Source organism: Tyto alba, unplaced genomic scaffold (assembly GCF_018691265.1).
Source record: "Tyto alba isolate M040663 unplaced genomic scaffold, T.alba_DEE_v4.0 Super-Scaffold_14, whole genome shotgun sequence".
Taxonomy (NCBI): Eukaryota; Metazoa; Chordata; class Aves; order Strigiformes; family Tytonidae; genus Tyto; species Tyto alba.
Window position 1 is genome coordinate 22,500,943 of NW_024881276.1, and position 22,412 is coordinate 22,523,354.

Below are 22,412 nucleotides of genomic sequence, written 5' to 3' on the forward strand. Positions count from 1 at the left end.
TATCAACCTCATCGTGCAGGGCTTTGTGTTGTCATGCTATGTCCCTGGTTGTGCAACATGCACATGCACTTGAGTAGCTTCCAAAGCTCTAACCTAGCAGTTTTCATCCCTTCCCTGTATATCTTGCAGCTGAAGTCATAGAAATACAGAACCATGGTTAGGTGATGCACTGAGTGAAGTGGTGTGCGCTGTGGTGGTGGTTCTGGGGGACCTGGAAGTCAAGCTTTGGGTGTAAAGATCTGTGCTCATGGCTTGGGCATGAGGTTTGTGCCTGTTGAAGGCTGTTGCAGAAAGGACAGGCAGGGCAGAGGTGATGAGGCGGCTGAAACCGCAGGAGCACAGCAACAGGGCTCTGGGGCAGACCTGTGAGCAGTGCTCTGGAGCAGGGGTCGTAAAGGTAATGGAATGGTTAGTGTAAAGCAAGGTGCTACAAGGTTGAAACTGGGCTACTGGGGAACTTGCAGGGATGAGGGGTGGGGACACTTCAGCTACTGTGGTAAGAGGAGCACAGAGCATGCTCCCACAGAGGCAGGAGTTTGTACTTAAGTAGTTCTTGGCGTACTAGGCAGCGTAACTTTTACACTATAATGTTATACAATAAATGGGAAAGGACTTGGAATGGTTGGAAAAAACTGATCCTAAACTGTAAGGTAAAGGGCTGTGAACAGTGAGAGTGATGACTGATCTGCCTTTGAAGCTGTGTTAGGCCTTCAAAACGTGCAGTCAGTCAGTACGCAACACATGGCAGCATATGCCCGTAGTGGCAGAGGTTACAGTAAAAAGGCTGGAGTAAAACCTGCTCTTGTTTCTGCCAGTGAGATAACCATGACCTGTGCAGATAAGCAGTAGTCTTGAAACAACATCCATTTGACTCTGACAACAAGGTGTGGGAGGGATTTAGATTAATGTCCTTTTGGGGATTTTCATAAAGGTTGAGAGAGCAGTGGGGTTATTAGAGGGATTTGGTTACTGGTTTGTTAGGTGCACACGTGAAATCTGGGCAATGACTGAGTACAGGGAAGATGACTTGTGCAAGCAGGATACTGCTGAGGCTTTCACCATGGCAATCAAACAAAAGTTGCACTGTATACCTCATTAACACTGTGTCTGTAGCCTTCCAAGTTTGTGAATCCTCATCGAGTGCAGTGTTCGTTGTTGCTCATTGATCAATGTGTTCATGAAAATAAACTGCAGGCAGTTAGAGTCTATATTGACTTCCAAATCTGAAGTGTTAGCTCTCGTTCGTTGGAGGAGGGGAGCAAAGGAGAAGTCTGTAGTTTTCACTCCTTTGTCACGAGCTCTTCCACTATAGTGAGTCTGGTTAGATCTGTTGCACTAGTACAGAAGCCAGCCTCACAGAACAGTCATAACTGGATTATTTTTGAGGGAAAGAAGACTGCCAGGGCTATTGAGGTGACAAAATACGGCATGAAACTATTTGGTTACCACTTGGTGTCAGAAAACATATCGGTACAGCTTCTATCTGTGGCTCTGCCGGCCTCCTATCACTGAATCATTTGCCTTGGGCATAGCATTGCTCATACGTAGCACTCACGTAAGTAGTCCCCAGAAAGTGAGCTCTTTAATTATTCCCTGTTCACAGAAATATTACTCCCCAAGCTGAAGTAACTTGCTGATGGTTAACAAAGCAGACCTGGAGCAGAGCCAAGACAAGGAATAGAGTAAGTGGTGGTAAGGCCTTTGTCTGCAATCACCATTGATCTACCATACCATGGTCCTCAACTGCTTCCTGCAGTTCTTACTTGGCATTATTTAGGGGAGGTCTGGAAAGGTTGTCAGTTCAATGGATTTCTTAAGTCTTTGCTGTCCATTTAGGGTAAAGGTGGAAGGAAAATCTCTTTAGTCATTAGGGGCACTGCATCTCTGCAGAGAGTTTTTGTAAGCAATTAAAATGCTGCTCTAAACTATTTGTGCTTTATGAAGAATAGGTTCACTCTTAGTCCTGCCACTTCAGGAGAAATTTACTATGTGTATCATCTGATTTGTTAGCAAAAAATATTGCTGCTAAAGGAATTACATTGTTCAGATAGATGTTCAGTGTGTTCAGAGCACAGATTACGTAGTGCTGAATCTGATTAATGATCTGTACAGGTTTCAATACAGTGGCAGCATCAACTTCCAGATTCAGTGTGATGAAAAGTTTGTTCCCAGTGTTGTTTATGCAAACTAGATTTCTCAGGTGAAGTGTTTATCATCAAGGGGCGTACTCTGATAGTCTAGGACTATAGGCTTTGCGGGGAAGGCTGAAGTACAGTCTGGAGTGAATTGATAGAAATCTGTTGGCATTATGTAGTTAAATATTCAGTGCAGAAAACACAACAGTGTTGCTTCAAGGAGGGACTTGAGTAGCAGAGTGTTTTCAGAGCCTAAGGAGTTTATCTAATCCTCAGTTGATGACTCAGTGGGAACAAAGTAGTAGTGATAAATTTCAAGAGGAAACGATAAAGGGTTAGGCAAAGACACAAGGCATTTGTTCCCAGCTGTGCTGCTGATCTGGGTTACCTGGGGCCAGTTGCCATTGTGCTGCAACTATTCTTGTCTCTTGTTCATCCTGTCAGTCTAAGATGTCAACTTTTTTAAGCAAAGACTGCGGTGCCCTATCCTATCTCACCTGTCATCTCACTCAGGACTTCCAGTTTCTACTTAAAACCAATAATTTGCAGGTAGATTAATGTTAAAAAAAAAAAAATCACAGCTCAATAAGAGCATGGGACACGTTAGCATATTCCTTGATTATTCTACTATAACAAGACAGATAAATGACATTTCAGATAGCATTTCTCAAATAATTACTTCTGTTGTTCTTTCTAATGCATCTTTAATTGTTTACTTTGTTTTCTATTATTTTTTTTTGTAAACACTTGTTTCTTCTTGCAGTCAAATATTGCTTCTGATGGTGCCTGAGATCTCAGAGGTTCATGTGATTGAAAGCATTTGTTGTGAAGCAAGGGAAACAGACACTTAGGGCTGTTTAAAAAAAGGAATGGCCACGAGTCATAATTGAAGCGGTTTGTTAAATACCACTTGTGTGTTGAGCTTAGTCAGAGATTAGATTCAGGTTCTGGGAAGCGTTCTGTGAAGAAATGTAAAAACACTTGAAAGCTGAGGTCTGGCTTATGGAAACAGTACCTCGTTGATCTTTTCCAGCTCTCTCTTCTTCACCTGTGTATGGAGAAGATATGCTAGGGACTCTGGCTGAAAAGACTCTAAATGTACTTAATTATGTTAAGTTGTGTGGGTCTAAGAATATAATGGGAACATGTACTTGAGAGCTTTCCCGAGTTTTCTAGCTATCTTAGCTGGTCTAAAGAAGGACACATCATCTTCTCACTGCTCCTTAAGCAGCTGAGGAATCGGATAATTAGACCACTGTTGAATCACAATGTACTTTATGGAAAAAATGGATTAATTCCCACAGGGAGTCAAATACTTGCCTATGTTATGTGGATAAAATGATAGGCCCACTGCAACCGCTGGTGCTTCAGCAGTACTTCTCATGAGCACGTCTCAGCATACTTTTAAGAAGGAGGTCAGCCTTGCCAGGAAACTGAGACACAAAGCAGTCGAGCAAGAGGCCAGTGACTGAGTTAGGATCCAGAAGTCCAGCCCTCCTCTAAGAGAGTGACCCCATGTTGCTCTTGTAGTGCAAACATCAACTTCCTTTCATGATAACCTGGGGAGCTGGGGGCAGCACGAGGCACTTTGTCTTCACGTGGGAACTAACTCGGACTGCAGCCATTGCACTTGCCGTGGCAGTTGTGTTACTCTAGTAGTACCGCCCTCGGATTCAAAGTTCTCTGTGCAAGGTAAGTCTTATGGTGGTCATCAGGGTTTTAGGAGGTGCTTTCTACTACTGCTGTTCTGGTCTCCAGAGGTGATGCACCCTTGCTTCCCTTGCTGTGAAACTCTGAGGTATCCTTAAAGGAGTTAATCATGACCTTGAAATACACTTGACAGGAATCACTCATGAAATGGAGGCAGGTTTCAGTGTATCCTGCAGGACAAGACAGCATTCCTGTAACTAGTAGCAAATAAAGAGTTGAGCCTTGCAGTGCACTGCTGAATTTTCTGGTATGGGCTGTGCCATAGGATTATGAATGTCGTAACAAGACGGAAGCATCGGGATATCTCTGGGTCCTTGCTGATGTCTGCTTGAGCAAATGTGCTCAAAGAATGTCTACCGGATAACCAGACTACAAGTCACTTTTCTAGGGCTTTTTCTAACTCAGTGGAGGCTCTCCCTAGGATGCACTAGAGGTCAAATAACTTCATTCTTTTTAGTTCTGGTACCAGAATCTTACTCCCATGTAAGGAAAGGATCATACTTCTGTGACCAATTCTTCTAATGTTAAGGGTACAGCTTTGGTTTAGAAATCTGACCATCTTTCTTGATTCAAGCCCACATGGACAGGCTGTAGATATCACATACAGGTTCACCTCTACCTCACTTTTAGTTCTTCAGCTGAATGCATTGGGTCAGAGGTGTGACTTGCAGCAATTGAAACGTTTAAGAGTAGATTAGATGAGGACTTCTCAAGAATTACATGAGTATCATAGATCATTCTTAGGGACAAGGAATGAGTTTCCACATGGATGGCTCAATTGGAAATGCAAATTTTTTTGGTGGTGCATAGTTTCTTATTTGTCCTGGCAGCTTAATGGTTTTCCTTTTGCAATCACCAGATACTCTGTGATTAGATATAACTTCTGTGCTACAGTTTGCATCCATCAGTGTGTAGGTGGGGTGTTAAATTGCCAGCCATTAAGTTGGGGACCAGCAGCTATTTATTGCCACGTGTTTGTGCCATTTGTCCCACTGGCTTAAAACCATTTTGCTTTCCTTCTGTCTTCCTTGACTCTTTCTACTAAGCCCAGAAACCTATACCTTCCTCTGAGTCCCAAAGATCTGCCTTCATCCTTCTGAACCAGGTAACCCTTTTTTCCAAGCTCTTTGGCCACCATCTGCAACCTCTACTTCGTTTGGGTACTTTCAGAGATCCACCTGCTTCCTTGAAAGTTAGAAACTTCCTACTGTTGTTTCCCTTGATCTTCCTGCTCCCAGAGGCCTATTTCTACAGCACAGCATTTTGCCTCGAGTAGACTCTCCATAGTGTGAAGGTCTCCTTTTAGGGACGGGTGTGACCACAGCTGCATTGCTGTTCAGGGTGGCAAATCCATGCCTCCAGACGAAAAGTTTGCAGGGCTGCTCAGGCAGGACCTCCTAGGTAATAGGTCCTGACTAAGCTGCAGGAAGATGGCTGTTCAAGGTTTTTCTCAGCAGAATTATTACTGTAGTTTATTTAAACATAGCTCCTCTAGGTCACTGAACTCTTTTAACCCAGAGCAGTAGCTGGCAGGACTGTAAATGGATATGGCTGTCAAATTTTCATGTAGTCCTCAAAATCTGCTTTATGAAGTATTCAGTGTCTGAATTCTCATCAGTTTAGGAGAAAATGCAGCTGTACGTTGATAAGGGTTTGATTTCTTACTATTATTTTGTCAATAGTATAAAAATAGCAGAATGCAGTGACTGATCAACCTCCAAAATGAAGTAGAAGCTAGTTTATATTTGCACACTATGTTTAATTTTGTTTACTAGAGCATGCAGTATTCTTAAAATTAGACCTGGATGGGATGATTTTTCCTTTTCCATGTAATCTTCCAACTTCAAGATTAAAAATTTTTCCTTCCTACCAATACAGAGTATAGGATCAAAACAGCAGTGTCTTTGATGTAACATTAACTCTGGGTTGTTTGATAACAACAGGCTATTTGGTGTACTGCTCTCTATTAAAAATGACATGAAAGCGGCTTTAGTTTCTAAATCCAATTCTCAGAATACACTTTTCTAAAAGAATGTCCAAGATAGACATTCTGACAATCCTGAACCACTTTTCACAATGGCCCTACCTTACAAATGTTTTTTGAAGTACCAGCATTTTCTAACAGCCGCAAAACAGTTTTGTTGGAGTTCGTGACCAGCTTTATTGTCATTTCATATCAGTGTGTGACACCATTTTCTTTGTCACAGCGTGACTCAAAATTTTTACCTAGGTTCGGGGCTCCTGCGTGGGTGCTGGCTGACAATAAAAACCTGTGGGTGAGCTGTTTTACTCCGGTGAGCAGCAGGGGCACCTGGGCTGTCAGTGGCTTTGCCATGTTATTCACAGTATTATTTAGTATATTAATTTTACGAAAGTACAGCCTCGGCAGCGTTACGGGTTCAGTATATGGATTGTAGAGTATATTTGATTTATAGCCCCATCCTGCTCTCAGAAATGTTGTAGAGTAAATGTCTATTGGATTTTTGAGAACAAAAGTGGACCTTTAAACTCCAGGTTCATTTGTCTCCTTTTGTGTACTATACAGGGCTGATTCTGCTGAGCCTACTCTAGAGTTACGTCGTCTCAATTAATGTTCTTGCAAAGCACTTTTCCAAGCTCAGAGGGGACAATCAAGGCAGTATTTCCTAAGCATCCTGGCTCTTGGTGTACCTTCACTGTTTTTTTCTTGAAAGGAAAGTTTCCGGCTGAAGCTAAGTGGGAAGTAAGTTTTAGTTCAGCAGCTCTCACTTCTTCTGATTTGGTGTTCCTGTTGGGCAGCGGAGGACAGTCCTTTCTCCACTGCTTCATGAGGCTTAATTGGAGGACGGGTCTTTTTTAAGCCTTGAAGGCAGAGCAGGTGGTTAGTAGTAGCAGCATTGTTAATTGCTACCTGTAAATGAGGTTTTTAGTGTGTCTGCCACCAGTCGGGGGGACTGTGTTTTATTGACTGAAAATCAGGGCAACTCAGCCTTGCTACAGTAAGCTGCGGCATAGGCTTTGCCCTCTGACGTCAGTGGCAAAGTGGGAATGGGATCAAAGCTTTGGATCTTCCTGCTTTAAAGATGTGGGAAGAGCGTAAGGGATCGCAGTCTGCATCCCGATCTGCAAGGCGGCGTGCTGTGGGGGGCTAGGCTGGGAGCGGCTTGTGGGGGAGGCAGGAGAGATGGCAGCTGTGTATGTTGGCACTGGTGCGAGCTGGCTGCTGACGCTTGCAGGCTGGCAGGAGGATATGCTTGATCAGCTTTGTGAGTAGAGAAAATGTCCTGGATTAGTTAGTGCTGGCAAGAGCCAAAGTGAGAAAAAATACTGTGAGACTGAAGCCGTGGATGTGAGTCTTTCCTGGCCTTTCCGTGCAGAGCTTCCCAGAGTTCCCCCTGCTCACAAGCTACCCACCACGTTTTTCCTTTGAACATCTTTATATATCTCTGCACTGATCCTCTCTCGCTACAGAAATGTCTCAGTTTCCTTCCCAACCAGGGGGTATTCAGCTGTTTAACTTGGGGGTGGCTGGTGCTACCCTTCATGCCTGTTGTCCCTCCTGAATGGCAGATTTGTGTCTTCCCTCACACTGGGAGGAAAGAGAAGGCTTGTGGCTGTGGGGTGATACCTCCCACCCAGCTTGATTTATTTTGTGGTGCTGTCCTCAGAAATAGGTCTGGAGTAGGCTGTGCTTTTCCCTTTCTCCCAGCAGAAAGTTCCCACCATGTCACTGTTCCGCTGGGATCACTGAGAAGTCCTTGGAGTGCTGGCCTGGAATAGCGCTGGGCATGGGAGAGCAAGCAAAGCAGCAGCTAAAATGAAGGTGTTGATGGGTTTGCTTTCTGTTCTTCTTGTACGTTGTGTCACCAGTGACTTTCAGAGCACATTTTGAAGTATGTTGGGCAGCTTGCCTGCAGGATAATATTATAGTATTAATAAAAGAGCAGGCAGGAAGGAAAGATGTCCAGGTTTTGCCAGATCAAACTGGAAAAAAAGCAGATGGAGAGTAAGGAAATAGTGATTTCAGTGCAGTAAAGAAGGCTGTCAGGCTTATCAGGGTGACTGCTGTTTGGTGAGAGCCATTATGAGCGGAGCACATTAGTGTCAGAACATTGCCATTCCACGTTGCTTCAAGTCTCCACAGCCCAACTGGTACGGGATGCATGTTCGCATTGTGAGGTGCCAGTAAACCAGGCTAGAGAGGAGCCAGGCTTATCCTAGCTGACTTAAATAATGTAAAACTACTGTCTTTAGTGGGAAACACTAAAAATCCCAGAGATAGTTTTCAAGCCCCTTTCATGTGATGAGAAATTAATTAAATTTCTAACCCAATATAACCAATAGTGAGATTAACTTACACTTCAAGTTCTAACATTAATCTTTAATTGAGCTCAATGGCTTTTCATCTAGCTGAGAGAGCTCAGTATCTCTTGACTGTACTGTTTTGGTAAAAGATGCTGTTCTTCAAGAGCTGTAACCCCCCAGCCCCACAATCCAATGGAGCAGTCCTAGATACACACCTGTACTTGCATTAACAGGTCCACCAGTAAAGACATTTGCTGTAAGCAGCCCTTCTTCCTTTTAAAGGTGGGGCATGTGGGCAGGAGGGTGGGGAAGCACTTACCTACCCTCCTTTTTAGGCACTTGTCTTCCAGGTGCAGCCTGGCCCCTGGCAGCACCCACCACTGGCCACACTAAAGTTCCCCTGCAGAGCCCCCCGCCGCGGCCAGGGCTGCAGGGAGCCCCCCCCCCCCGGTGTTTGTGTTCAGCTCAGTGCTGAGAGAGCTGAGCCTGTTCCATCTTGATGACTTGCAGATGGAAGAGTGCATGTGCTGTTAGTTTTGGAACTGGGCACTTAAACAGCGTAAGAGTCTCTCCTTTTTAACGGGTGATAATTCAGTTTGCCCTGGACAAGGATTTTGCATGTTCAAATACAGCCTTTCACTGTTCTGTTCCAGCTTTTGTGTTTTGGTGTATAGTCGTGTGTCACATGTATTACAGCTGCTTGTGTGTTCCTGTGTATTTCAATTGACTAAAGCAAGCTCAGAGGAAATCTTGAGGCCCCTGAGTGCACAGGGTTGTAAGGCTGAGGACTGCACAGGTCCCACACTGCAAACTTCTTCCTTCTGTTCCGTTGTCTCTGTTACCTTGTTCCCAGATGCTTTGATTTTACCACCACAGGACTCCTGCCTAAACTCTTTCCGGACCATCTTTCTATGCCTTGTCCCACCTAGTCAGTTGTGGAATGTGTCTCCTTTATTTATTTCCTTCATCCAAGTGGGATCGTCCCTCCGGAGGGTGTCATGGTGTGGCACTGCACATGCCAGCCACCTCCAGCAATGGACTTGTGGGATAACAGGAAACCTGTGCGGGAACACGGATCCCACCCGTGATGTCCTGTAGCCTTGTGTTCCATGTTTGCATAGTGTCTAGCAGAGTAGCATCTTATCTGAATTGCTGTGCAAATACACAGAATTACTCATGAGAGTAGGGAGGATTAACTCCATAATTCGTACAGATTGACGCTAATGAGAGCTTCTTAGGGAGGACACGTCACAGCAGCCTCTTAGGTCTGCTTTTCTTCTGATCTCTGCAAAGTATCACCTGTGGGCTTTGAGAGTGTGGTTGGCAAACTGTAGTCAGATGTTACAGACCTCATCTGATGAAATTTCTGTCAGGGGGGAATAAACAAGCAGTGTTGTATGTTTTGCTTTAGGAAATTCAGAGATTAGCTAAATCTGTGTTTTAAATCACCTCCATAAACAGACTCCAGCTGTGACAGACCTGGGATCTGTACCCTCTTGCTCCAAGCTGCCACGCCAAAATACAAACAGGCTTTTTCCTGGACAGGCTTTGTCCTGAGGTAATCTCTTGGTTTGTGAATGTGTTCTGACTTGGCAAAAACACAGTCATTTAAAATATTCAGCATGACAGCTGTGGAAGTGTGCACACCATGGTCTGGTGACTGACCGCAGGAGTAACAAATGCCCTCTGCAGAATGACACAGTCAACGCTGACAGCTCATTTGTGGACACATTGCCCCATGTCTCTCGTAGATGAGAGGTGGAGTTGCAGCTTTTGCCATGAGCTTTTTGCCACAAGAAGCGGGAGATGCAAGACAAAAAGCAAAGGTCATAAAATCCATTGGCAGCCTGGGAATGCATTGATGTTCTTGTTGCAGTCTTCTATCTGTGAGGCTAAAATAGGATATGTCTGTGTAGCTTTAAGGGGGCAGAGTGCTCCAGTGACCTTCGTAGGCTGTAAACTTCAGGTTTGGTCATGGTGTCTATTTACAGGTAAAGAACCAAGTAGTTGGACTGCAAAGGCTTGTTACCAATTTGCCATGCAGCCCGTTTGTATAAAGCTCAATATAAGACATTCCTTTTGATGGAAAAGAAAGGCCAGCACTTAGAACAAACCCCATGTTAGTGCATTTATGACAGTACCAGCTAGACAGATGGGTAACAGTATTTGGAGGAAATGTCTGTAAGCTTCTTGGTGGCTACTGTAGACAGTACTGCTCTGTAGAATTACATGTATCATTTGTCCAAATGGAAATCACTGCTGTGCACCCAGTTTAAGCTCATACACAGCAGTAGAGATACTGTGCCAGCGTGGTTGGGTACTAACGATGCCCCTTCTCTTCTTTGAGATGCTTACCTGTGACTTTCACTTATCCTTGCATGTGGATGTGTAAGCCCCAGGTGAAAGCACTGAGTTTTCTGGGCTTATCAGTGGATTAAAGTTGGCAAAAGAGTCAAAATCCCAGTAATTTCTTTCTAGCTAACATGTGATTTATAAAGGAACTCCAAAGTATTTCTTTTCCTTCCCAAATGGGGAATGTCAGATAGACTATTTTCTGCCTTTCCTCTCTTAAGAATATGGCGTGGGAGGTCTCAGAAGTATAAAATTGCTTTGCCTTAATCAAAAAGAAGAGTCTTGAAGCTTTAATAGAGACATATTTTATTTTCAACAGTTCTCAAACATTTGTGCTACATTGGATTTAATGATACAGGAATTTTAAAGGGTCTGAATAAATCACTTCTTTTGCTTTTCATTAAGTAACACGTGGGTGATATAGCGTTTGTTAGAGATCTGATAGACCTTTAAGGAAAAAACAGCATTAAAACCAGACTGAATTTACTGTGTTTAAAAAACAGCAGTGGAAAAACATGCCTCAAATACATAAATGTTACCGTTAAACACAAAAATGTCAAATGTGCATGAGATCTCTTCTATTCTTGGAGTCCTCGATTATCTTAGGTAAATATATGCAGTTACTAGTGGTAACTTGGAAGACACTTAAGTGTGGGGAAGAGAAGGAGGGATAACTAAACAGCAGGCTGACGAGGAGCTGCAGCTGTGCAAGCGTGCGTTGGCTGGCTGAAGCTGCTGTGTAGCAGCCCAGGGATGTGTTAAAGCTCTGATAGGTCACAGCACAGTTTGTTCTTTCTGATTCACGAATCCCACACTTTGAGTATGGCTTTGCTTTGCTGTGTTAATGGCTTCAGTACCCAAGAGTGTGTGCGTATCTTAATCGGGCACCAGTATATTGTTTATGTCAATCATCAGGCAGCAACATTATGGAAATACACTGCTACATTCTCACCTGCTTGAAGAGGCTTTTGCTTTGCAAAACGTAAAGCCAGGGGTATGTAACTGCATCTTCCAAACTGGACGCTAAAGAGAGTTGTTAGTAACTAGTAAGGACACAAATAGCTCTTATTTGCTTTACAGTTAGGTCAAACTTATGGTGCATTACCATGCAAACATGACAACCTGTATTTCCAGCACAGTCACTCAGCTCATGCATAGATGCTGTCAAGCCAGGGAGAAGGAAAATCAAAAATGCCGAAAATAAATAAAACAATACACTAACATGTACTGCAAATACATCACACCTTGTTTATTACGTGCAACTCTTCTTATGCAACTCCTCCCATCCTATTAAAAAAATGTCCTTAAGGTTTCAAAGTAGAAAGCTCAGCAGTTGCTGATGCAAAATGACAGCAGCAAAGTGATGATGATTTACACCACCCACAGATCGAGTCTGAAGGCTTTATTTACATGCTGCAAGACTCTGCACAAGGCTTTGCCCAGTTGGGTGCATGGGAAATCTGGCAGTGAAACAATTTAGTTGTGTTATGAAATTAAAAAGTGTTCTAAAGCCTTAAGGCATTAAGTGTTCTTTGTGTGCTGCTGTATAATGTACATAAAATACCCAAGCCTGGTTCTAATAGGCTGTAAATGAACTCTTGGTGAAAAATATATCAAAACAGAACTACAGACAGCCCGGAAGAATGCCTTCAAGGTTCCTCATAAAGACTTTATACCAATTAGCAAAGCTAGTCTCAGAGAGCTTGTAACAGGCTTTACATTAGACCTTGCAGATGTTAGGACAGGATTGTTTTTTACAATACCAGTATTTACACCGACTATGGGCTTGAGTGATAGGAAATGCAAGATTTGCAGCGAGAGCAAGGCAAATGGTATCATTTAGAAGGGAAGATAAACAAAATTGTTACTACCAAGAAAGTGGGAAGTCAGAGCTGCGTGGGCTGAGTTCTGTCCTTACTTGGCTTCGGGGAATTATGTGATTTTATTCTATGACTCAGAGTTGTTTTTACAGCATTTGCGTCACCCAAAAAAGTTGAATCTGCATAAGACCCAGCATGTTGCAGGAAAGAATATTTTGTTCTGTAATGTGAACTCACAGGCACCGACAGGTTTCATGTTTTGCTTTTTTTATTGTTATTGTCATTCAGGCATAAACTGCAAAATGTATCGGAGCTATCGGGCTGTGTTACCACAGCAACGACATGCAGCATCAGGGAAAATCCTAACACTTGGAGCATCATTTTACAAATCAGCAACAGTGAATTTAATTTCTTGAGAGAGCCGTAAACTTTTAGTTTGCCTCCTTCAGCCTCTGTTCACATGTGGAAAAACACACCGTGTGTGTGAAGTAGATAATGTAACTGCCCCCCTCTGTTCCACCCGTATCTGACCATATTTTTTTCACTTGCAGAGCCTCACCTGTTATACGAGCCACAAATTAGTCTCTGCCTTGAAGTGTAAATGCTGATGTTTTTCCATCCAGGAGGGTGGTTAGAGTATTCGGCACATAATGCTGTAAGGAGATGGCAGAACTGGAAGTAGGTGAGCTCTGGCATTGGTTTGAAGATGCAGCTAATCCAAGCAAATCCAAATTTAGGGTTTTAAAGACTGGATTGCAACTGCTGCAGCCCTGTGATGCAAAGTGCTGGTCCAATATTGGCTCACTCTGCTTGTTCAGACATGTTCAAGTGTTTCTGAGAAGTTATTTTTGTGCTGGCAGGCTTTAGGAGAGATCAGGTGGTGTCTGCCCATGTGGCTCTGCGTTCCTACAAGGCTGGAGATCATTTCTCTTCCTGCAGCTGGCACAGAGATGTTGTACAAGTATGACACTGACATAAACACCGCTCTGGCTAATTAGACAGAAATGAGGTTGCGTGCCTGCACCCAGCCTGGAGCGTGTTGGTGGCACAGTGGAGGCTGGGTTTTATTAATGGCCAAGGAGGAGCCTGAACCTCCCATCCGTTGCTCAGGACCCAGTAACAGCTCAGACTGTTACTGAAATCACAAGCAAAATAAGTTTTTTCTTGTTCCAAGTGCCTCACATGTGTCTGAGGGAGGGACGCTCATCTTTTACCTGCCCCTTTTGCTGGAGAGTGCTGGCACCAGACTTTGACTCTAGTTCACTGTGTTGTTTGGCACCGAGCTCAGGCAGGAGAGTGCGTCATGACCCTGCGAGCCATTTATGTAAAGGAAACTTCCTTCACTCTCATGGACTAATTTTTTATTTTATTTTATTTTTTTTTAACAGCTGCTTTTCCCCAGTGGTCTACTTTTGGCTTTTGCTTTTTATTTGCTCAAGTTTTGTCAAGAGAAAAGGATGAGGCTGAGTAAGGTGCGGTCATCTCAGCCTGCAGCCTAGAAGGGGGAAGCACTGTGCTAATCTCCTGCTCGCTGTCCCTCCTCTTTGTGTCCACAGGAGAAGAAAATGAAGCTGACACAGTTACCAGATAGCTCATTAACTGAATCCCATCAGAACCGGTCACTCTGCAAATTCTTGGTGATTTAATTCCCTCATTTAATTAATTCCTCCCCGAGAAATTATTAGCTCACATTAGAGATGAATTACCTGCTAATTTTCCATTTGATAATTAGTGCCCTTCTAGGCCCTGGTTAAGCTTTCTTGCCTTACGTCAGATTTGTTCAAAAGCAGACATGTAAGTCTTTCGATCTGTGTTTCTGTTAATCTTTCCCATTTTATGTATCCCATTTCCCATTTTATGTATCAGAAGAGAGGCTGCCTTATAGTCAAGGCAGGAGACTGATGATGCCAAAGGGGCCTCCTGGAGAGGTGGTTCCCTCCCCACCTCTGCTCTTGACTTTCCATGTGCCTAGGAGAGACGAAAGACAGAGAAAAAAACCCACCCCAAATTAATTACAGTGCAAAACTTTGACCTTTGCAGCTCCTGCTCTGCTGGTGTCCAAAGTCTCTGGGCCTTGTATTTTTTATCTGCGTGTTTGCCAGGCATGGTGCCAGGGGCGTAGTGTCCTTGAGAGGGGTTGCAGCAGGAAGAGCTGGCTGCAAGGGCTTTCACGGTGGATGGGGGAATTTTCTTGGGGTGTGGACTCGGCTTCTGAGACTGCTTCTGCACTTTATCTGCAGATTGGTTCAATGCAAAATGCAGAAGCTGTCCAGGAAACAGAAGGCAATGCTTCCCCTCTGCCACCCCCCACCCCCCTCCCCCCCGGATGCGTTTGCAAATCCCCATCTCCTCTTTCAGTATGTTTCTGCCAGACAGAAGCCTGCTGGCATTATTTATTAATTTTGCTGGACAGTGTCATGGTTTCAACAGGAGGGGGGGATAGTCCCCTTTTGATCCATGCCGGCCCATCGTGTCTGCTGGTAGGGTGCTTCTTTAGGGCAGAGGGTGGTGTGGGTTTGGCTCTTCTCATATGGTGGAAAGCAGAGAACTTGGGGCTCCTGTTTGTCAGGTGAGTTCTCAAAAAAACCCCTGGCTGTACGAAGCTGGGGTGATGCTGCTTGTGTTAACTATTGCTGCATGCTGTGGGGCACTGTGTGACCCTGCGTGCTCCCGGGGGAGTGATGGCAAATGTTCTCTTCAGCCTCACCTGGGAGGGAGGCCAGAGCATTGCCCTCCTCGCAAGCAGCTGCAGGGCTGGGCTGCGTACCCAAAATAAGGTGGGGGAGTGCAAGGTCTGTGAGCAATGCCCCAGCGACACCTGACAGAATGTATTTGGACTGGGCTGGTGGGTCATGCACAGGCATGATGGAGGAAAGGCAGACGCCCAGCAGACTTCTTTATGGGGAGGTGGACGTGTTCGATGCTTGAATAAATACAACGTTTAGATCTCCCTCAGTTGCTGGTTAAGCCTCAAGTCTCCCAAAACACTTCTGTTCCCTGGTGGATCAAATGTTCAGGCCCAGAGCCTCAAGGGTATTTCAGCATCTGTGCTGCTGACATCCCCTGGCTAACGCCTAATCCATTTTAGGTCTCTCAACTGTGAACGGAGCCACCTAAACACAGGTGCTGCTGCCTGGCAGAGCCCCAAAGCTGTGTGGGGGGGGTCTCTGACAAGGCGTGTTTGCATCTGGGCTGTGCTGGCGCAAGCCAGCCTCCCTGTACTGTGTTACTGCCCTGGCTGCCCATCCCACCCCCCTGAGGATGCTACAGCCCCTCGGGACAGGAGGGACCTGTGCGTGCCTCTCTTTTCTGCACCCTGCAACGAGGTCCAATGCTGTCGCCCTTCAGCTGGAGACCCTCAGGCAACTTGTAGCACTGGTAGGGACCCTCAGACCTGATGGGATGCTCTGTCAAAGACACCTACTGAGCATCTACCCAAAATAATAGACTGAGGGTGTCCTGGCTTGGTGCTTTCATGCATCACTTCCATGGTCTGCTCTTTGTTTTGCAATTTTAAAATTGCACCACTAAAAGTCATAGTGGCAGCCCCAAGCAGCAAAGTTTCTCCATCCTGTTTAAGGGCAAGGCAAGCATTTCTGTTACACTCACCCCATTGCTCTGGTAGGAGAGATTGTGGATGGGCTGTCACCAACTGCACCTGAGCAGCTGCTGTGAATGCTTAGTGAGTGCCAAGGAGGGAGAGGATGTGTTTTGGATGCCCAGGAGGTGCTGCTGGGCACCGGGGTGAAGGGAGATGCAGCTGTGCATGGCAAGGCATGCTGCCCCTTCCCCGTCCCACGCTCTCATGTGCCAAATGTGTCCTCTCAGCACAACCACGTAAGTCTCAGATGAGAAGTGTGAAAGCGCTGCCTAAATCAAAGGGAAATGATAACCATAGTGAGAAATTCTGGGTAGAAGACAGTTATTTTGAGGGCTGTGGTGTCTTGCAGAGCCCTGGTGTGATTTATTCTTAATGCTGAATGTCTAGCCCTCCTTTGCATTTCCCACAGCTCAGCTCAATGCAGCATCTCCCGTGCCCTGCCTCGCTCTCCTGGTGTTTCCCTCCTCGTTTACTTTCTGTTTCCCACCATACAAGGAGAGCAGACATTCTCTACTCTCTGTTATAACTCAAATCGGGCATGGTAGCTCAAAGAACTTGTTGCAACGCACTTGTTGCTAAGGCACAGCTGTTAGCACAGCTTTTCTGACAAGTACAAAGAGGGTTTTCCCCAGCTGCTTGCAGGCTCCCACGAACCCAATGCAACCTGCAGAGCATCCCTGGATGCAACCTAGAAATGGTTAAGGGATTAGCAGGCTGCAGCTTTGCTGCTATTGAGCTAGCAGGAGTAGAGCTTTCTCTTCACCCTGCCAGTTGCTAGGCTTGGGACTCAGTGCTGATCCTATCAGAGAGCCTAGTATTCGCCCTGCTGCAGAGGAGCTATTATTCCTCTGTCACTGTTGATTTGATGTCTCAGAAAAAGCTGTTGCACCCTTTCTCCCTCAGGTACCGTGGTCTTCTGCAGCTGGCAGGAAACAAAGACTTTTGCATGAGCAGAAGTGCTGTACTTCTGCGATCCGTAAATACACCTCAGTGTGGGGGATTCACTGTGTTTGCCTGTAACACGGCCTAAGGGGGCTTTTTTGGCAACGCCCAGGGTTGGCATGGAGGAGGAGGTGTCAGCAGCCCATAAAATCACAGTCAGGGACTGAGTGGGAAGTAGAATGTGGGGGGTGTAAATGTGTGCTTAACTACTGCAGTGGCTGTTCCCCTCCAGCCCCCAAGCTCTGCTAGCTTTAATCGTCTTGGACCCATCCAAAAACTGTGCATATGTCAGGTGATGGATGTTCTGAGTAGCTACATTACCGTAGCTGGAGAATCTAACCTCCTCCTGGATGAACTCGGTTGAGGCTTGGAGAAAGCAGCGTGGCAGATGGCGGCTGTCGGCTGCGCCGGCTGCTCCCAGGGCAGCTCCCGGCCCCAGCGGCTGCTCCCGCTCCCCTCCAGCACGCCCTGGAGTGATGCTCTGTTTCTTACCAGAGTTTCATGCACTCCATGTTTGGGCTCCCTGAGTTTCTTTGTCCTTTACTCACGCCGCATCCTTTCTTGGTGGTCCAACACATGTCGCTCAGGTGCGCTGTGCCATGTGAGGAAGCTTTTACTCACACAGGTGCGGGAAGGAGCACTGGAGACTTTCTCCTGTCCCTTTCCCTTGCTAGGAAGGGGGCATGGGTGAAAGGTGTGTGTGTGGCTGTTTGTACTGTAATGTTAGCTGGAAGGACTCAGCCATAATGAACAGTTTTTAGTCAGTTCTCTTGCTGTGTTTTCAGCCCAGGCCTTTAACCGGTCTGGGCTTGATTATCCAGTGAATGCATTGCCATTACATGCTGAGGAAGGCATAAGTTCACTCAACAAATCTTTCTGATCATCTGTAAGCGTATGCTGCTCTAACCTCCTCTTTAGTGTGCTGGTTATTATGGTATTGAAGTTTTTCCTGATTTGATGATTGTCTCCTTGCTTACATGCCAGCATCTTTGACAGGCAACAGAATTATCCTTTTAGATCTATTACCAGGTAATTACAGCTGGTTGGAGCAATGAAGAGCTCCTTGTTACTTGGCTTTCAGAAGCGTTAGTCAGGTGGGGAAAAGTACCATGATGGGTAGAACAAAAAACACAGTGCAGCACAGTTGTAGCCTACTGGAGCCCTCAGTCCAAGAGTCCCAGGGCTTCTGGTTCATTCTCCCTGAGTATCTGACCTGGCTACAAAGCAGGCTCCTGACAGAAGTGCCTGAGTTAAGTGGAGACAGGTAACTGATGAACCTGCCCTAAACGTTGATACTACAGCAGGGAGAATGCGGCACTGATTCTGTCATGTAGGTGGGAGAGATGAATCACCAGGAGGTAAATAAACTGTCTGGTGAGGCCTGGGAGGGCTGTTGGCTTTGATAACATATTGCCTGTTGTGTGTTTATTGCAGACAAGGCTGTTTCAGAAGGTGTTTGCAGTGCTGTGTTTTAAGTTCATTGTGTATTGCCCATACGTGGTTGTGGAGGCAGCTTTATTAAGATTAATGGACTCACTAGCCACTAAGGGGGTATTAAGCAGAACTCACTGTGATGTGTCCTTGCCTTCATGTGTGTGCTGTGCAGCTTTGCCATTAGGTAACAAGGAACCGCAAGCAGTCATGGCCTCGGGTGGCAGCCTGCTGAAAGCACGGTGTGAGGAGTTAGCCAGGAGACAAGCAGCTCCCTGTTTATTAACACAGGATAGAAATAACCCTGCAGATGCCAGCGGGCTGGGGCAGGGCAGCTGCTCAGGAAAAGCAGCATGAGCCCGAACCCTCCCGGGGCTCCCCGGCTGTGCATGCCCATGACACTGGCACCCTTGGACCGGCTTCAGCAGGGAGGGCAGGTTGGCCGGTGCAGGCACTGCCGGTCTTGACTTTCCCTGTCTGCTAGTGGGACGTGCGAGGAGCCGCTGCCTGCTTGGCCGCACGCCGGGCCGGAGCGGTGATGCAGCACGATGTGCTGAGCTGAGGGGCTGCTCGAAGGCAAAAGCGAGGGCAGGGCTCCCCACAACCTGCAGAGAAAGATGGGCGCTGGCAGCCCCTGTTCAGGCTTCACCAGCAGCAGATCATCCCTGAAATGAGATCTCTGAGGGTGGCCAGACAGCTTTAGGAAAAAAAAAAATTATAATAGAGACCAAGAGTCACAGTGCAGATGTGGAAGATGTAGATTCAAGTTCCTCTTCAGCTTTAGTTAATACAAATCTGAGCCCAACTTCCCTCTCCCTCCCCAGGGCTGCTCTGGGTATTGTGGGGAGTCAGCCAGTAACCCCAATGATAATGTTTTTCAGCACTGCATCCATACACATGTGCTGCAATGGGAAGCAGGAACTTGCTTCTTGGGTGAGTGCCTAGCCCCTCACTGCGGAGCAGCCCACACTGCTCCTTTCTTGCTGGAAATGTTACTGTTTGATTGAGTGAGACATGAAACCACATAGGCAGGGTGGGCCGGGACAGACCTTGTGAGCTGATATAAAAGCCAGTGGCCTGGACAGTCTCGGAGAGGGTCCCTGTCCTGCCCTTGCACCAGGCAGTGGGAGGATTTGACCTTGATGGAGCTACGCTCGGTTTCCTGGGCTCCTTGTCCCTTTTGCAAGGGGTGTGTGTGATGTCTAACTGGGCCATGGGTGGAGGTTTGGGCTGACAGATGGATACACTAGCCTGTGGTTTGCTGTGCTCTGCATCTGCTTCATTCTCCCTACCCTAGAGTGTGCTGTTCCCTTTCAGAAGACGATCCCACCGCAGCTGCAGCCTCCGGGGCCTCCACTCCTGCTGCAAGGCTCGGCCATCGTGCAGCACCTGGGCCGAGGCGTCAAATTCAGTGCCCACATTGACCCTCTCCTCTTTCTGCTGTTTCGCTGGCTTCGCTTCCTTACCCCTCCCCATGTGGGGACATGGCTCGGGGTGGGAGGGAAAGCGGGGCTGTATGCCCAGCAGATCAAACTGGGACACTTGGCAGTGGCCGCTGAAGGGGATGAAGAGACAAAATTGGTCTTTGGGGTGAGATGGGTTTATTTCTGGAGGGCAGGAGCCATTTTGACAGCCCAGAGGCACTGTCGCTGGTGGCAGCCCTCCTTGATGAGGATACATGGGGAGGACATTGTAGGAGGACACCACATCAACTCTCCTTTCCAAGGGGTTTCTTGAGGTGATGTGGATCTTCTCTGGCCGGGGTGGGACCAGCAGAAGGCAGCCTGACGATGGCACAGCACAGCAGCCTGAGGGGGCTGCAACATGGGGCAGAGGGCCAGCGACAACGTGCAACCCACAGCACCCAGGCTGGGCAGGGACCAGTGGCCCTGGGCTGCGATGAAATCAGATCCCTGAGCCCTTGGGCAGGGGTGGGGGGAGGCCCCAGGGGAGACCCCTCCATATAATACTACCAGGTCCCCTCAGGCGCCTGGAGCTTAATGCCTGAGCAAAGTCTGGGGGCCTCAGTCCAGACAAAAATTAAACCCCTGACTGCGGAAGAAGAGCTGTTCCTCTCTTCTGAGTGAGGGAAAGGCTCTTAACTATTTGCTCTTGAAGTCCTAGCTGGCTCCCCCGCTGCTTCTGCATCTTCTGTAAGCAGCAACATCATGTGTGCAACCAGGCACTATTTCTGGCGGTGGCACAAGCTGTGCTGAATTTGCAAACCCCAGCATGGCCGTGCTGGTCCGTCCTGTCCTCTCAAAGTGCAGCAGTCCCTCCCGCAGAGGAGTCCTCCTTCGGGCTCCAAAGCTGAGCCATCCGGAGCTGTGTGCGCAGCGGTGTGGCCGGCTCTGTGGCCACCCTACACGCAGCCTGGGTCCCAGAGCCCCTGTGAGAAACGCTGAGGCAGCTGCTTTAAAGGTCACCCCAGTGATTACGTGCCCAGGAGACTCTCAGATGTGCGACACAGCTGCTGCTGTGAGAAGAGGGGAAGTATGCACCGAGCTGCGGCCGCTATTACAGAAGCGCAGGAAACCAAAACCTGGGGTGGGCGGAGGGGCTCGGGCGCTCTGCGGTGTGGGGACCTCACCCCCCTGCACTAGTCCCACGAATGCAAGCAGCTCTCAGAAATTAAAGAACAGGGAAGCAAAGATGTTTGGCCACCTGAGTCAGGCAAGCAGCTCTGCCTCTTCACTTCTCTGAGGAGGGCAGTGTTTGGCTGGAAGCATCTGGACATGCGATGCTGGGGGTCCAGCTAACCCAGTGCTAGTGTCTAATGGCGTGGAGGTGTCCCCAAAGCCGCACGCCTTTGGCTGTCTTGTCATCCTCTGTCAGTGAAAATGAGCCCTGCTGAGGCCCACGATGGTACCCACAGCTAGGTGGCTAAAGTGGGTGAGACAAGACCTCTCACCTTCAGTTAGGTGAGGTGAGTCCCACCAGCTGCTTTTAGACAGCCTTTGAATATAAAGGGAATATTTTAACCTGCAGCTGAAAGACTGCAAGAAGTGGTCCCCAGTGATCATTTAAAATCATATCAATGTGTATCAGAGATAGGAGCTATATTCAGAGCCTTAGCCCACTGTCACATGAAATGCCCCTGGCTATGAAGAAATGGATTGTTAGTAACAATCTTGCATCAAGTCTGCGCAGGCTTGCCCTGCAGGGCAGGCTTGTCCTCACTGCCATCTTGTGAAGCTGTGCCAAGGTTTACATCTCCAGCACACACCGCTGCAGCAGAGCAGGCTCCTCCAGAGAATTGGCTGAATTCTCCAAATTCTTTTGGTGGAAGATATAAGATCAGATATAAACATCTATTTTTTTTTTTTTTTTTTCAGTGGCAGCATAATTCTGCTGATTTCTGGGCTCGGCTCCACTGCTATGTTGACCTCTGGCTTTGAGTTTCCAGAGATTAAAAAGGGCAGGACAGGTCATGAGGAAGAGCCCTTGGTAGCAAAAAAATTAGCAGCACAGAGCCACAGTAGCAAGGTCTGTAGCTTCCGAGTCTACTTCCAGCCTGGCAGCCACTGCAGCTTCCCAGCACTGACCATCTGCAGTATGCTCAACCCTCAGCATTAACCAGACGTGAGTCATGCTCTGAAAAATGTTGAGGTGTGGTTTAAAGCCCAAGTTCATTTCTTTTAAGAACAAATGTTGGTCTCCTTTATGTACCCTCTGGTATGTAAGGTTTTCTACCTAAGAAGACTAGAAACTTCTCCTTACCAGCCCTCTTTCCCACATTGTCATGCCCTTTCAGGACCAAGGGTTATCAGGAAACAAACCAGGAGTTGCAGGAGCTGGCGGAAGTTCACAGGAGACACTGGGTGGCAAGCTTGGTGTTCCTGCAGCACTCTGCTGAAGCGACTCGCAGGGCGATGCTCCTTGACCAAACTGGCTGCCTGCAGTGGGGAGTTTTCCTAGAAATTATGACCTAAGCACATTTCCCACCCCCGCCTCCCTCTAACCTCCCCCTGTGCATACACTGAGATGTTCGTATTGGCTCTGTGCTGTGGTCTGGAGGCGCGCGAGTCTCCTGCCCAAAGATGATGCACAGAACCGTGCTGCTGTAAGCCTTCCTTGGAGCTGCTGCTGCTGCTGGCCAGGCAGGAGCTCCAGTGCACCAGCACAGGTTGGCTGGTG

The 22,412-nt window shown here is 47.0% G+C and overlaps 1 protein-coding gene across 2 annotated transcripts in view; it reads left to right on the top strand.

Annotated features, from left to right (window-relative positions):
- Positions 1-1,558: 1,558 nt before the first annotated feature.
- The window catches only part of NYX (nyctalopin), a 29,683-nt gene continuing 8,829 nt past the window's right edge, over positions 1,559-22,412 (top strand). Inside the window, exon 1 of one of the 2 annotated variants that reach the window (XM_042788938.1) lies at positions 1,559-1,682. The gene's annotated coding sequence lies outside the window, so the exon portion shown is untranslated. Of the gene's footprint in view, positions 1,683-22,382; positions 22,402-22,412 lie in introns of those variants that run through there. The other variant, XM_042788939.1, reaches the window with a different exon arrangement.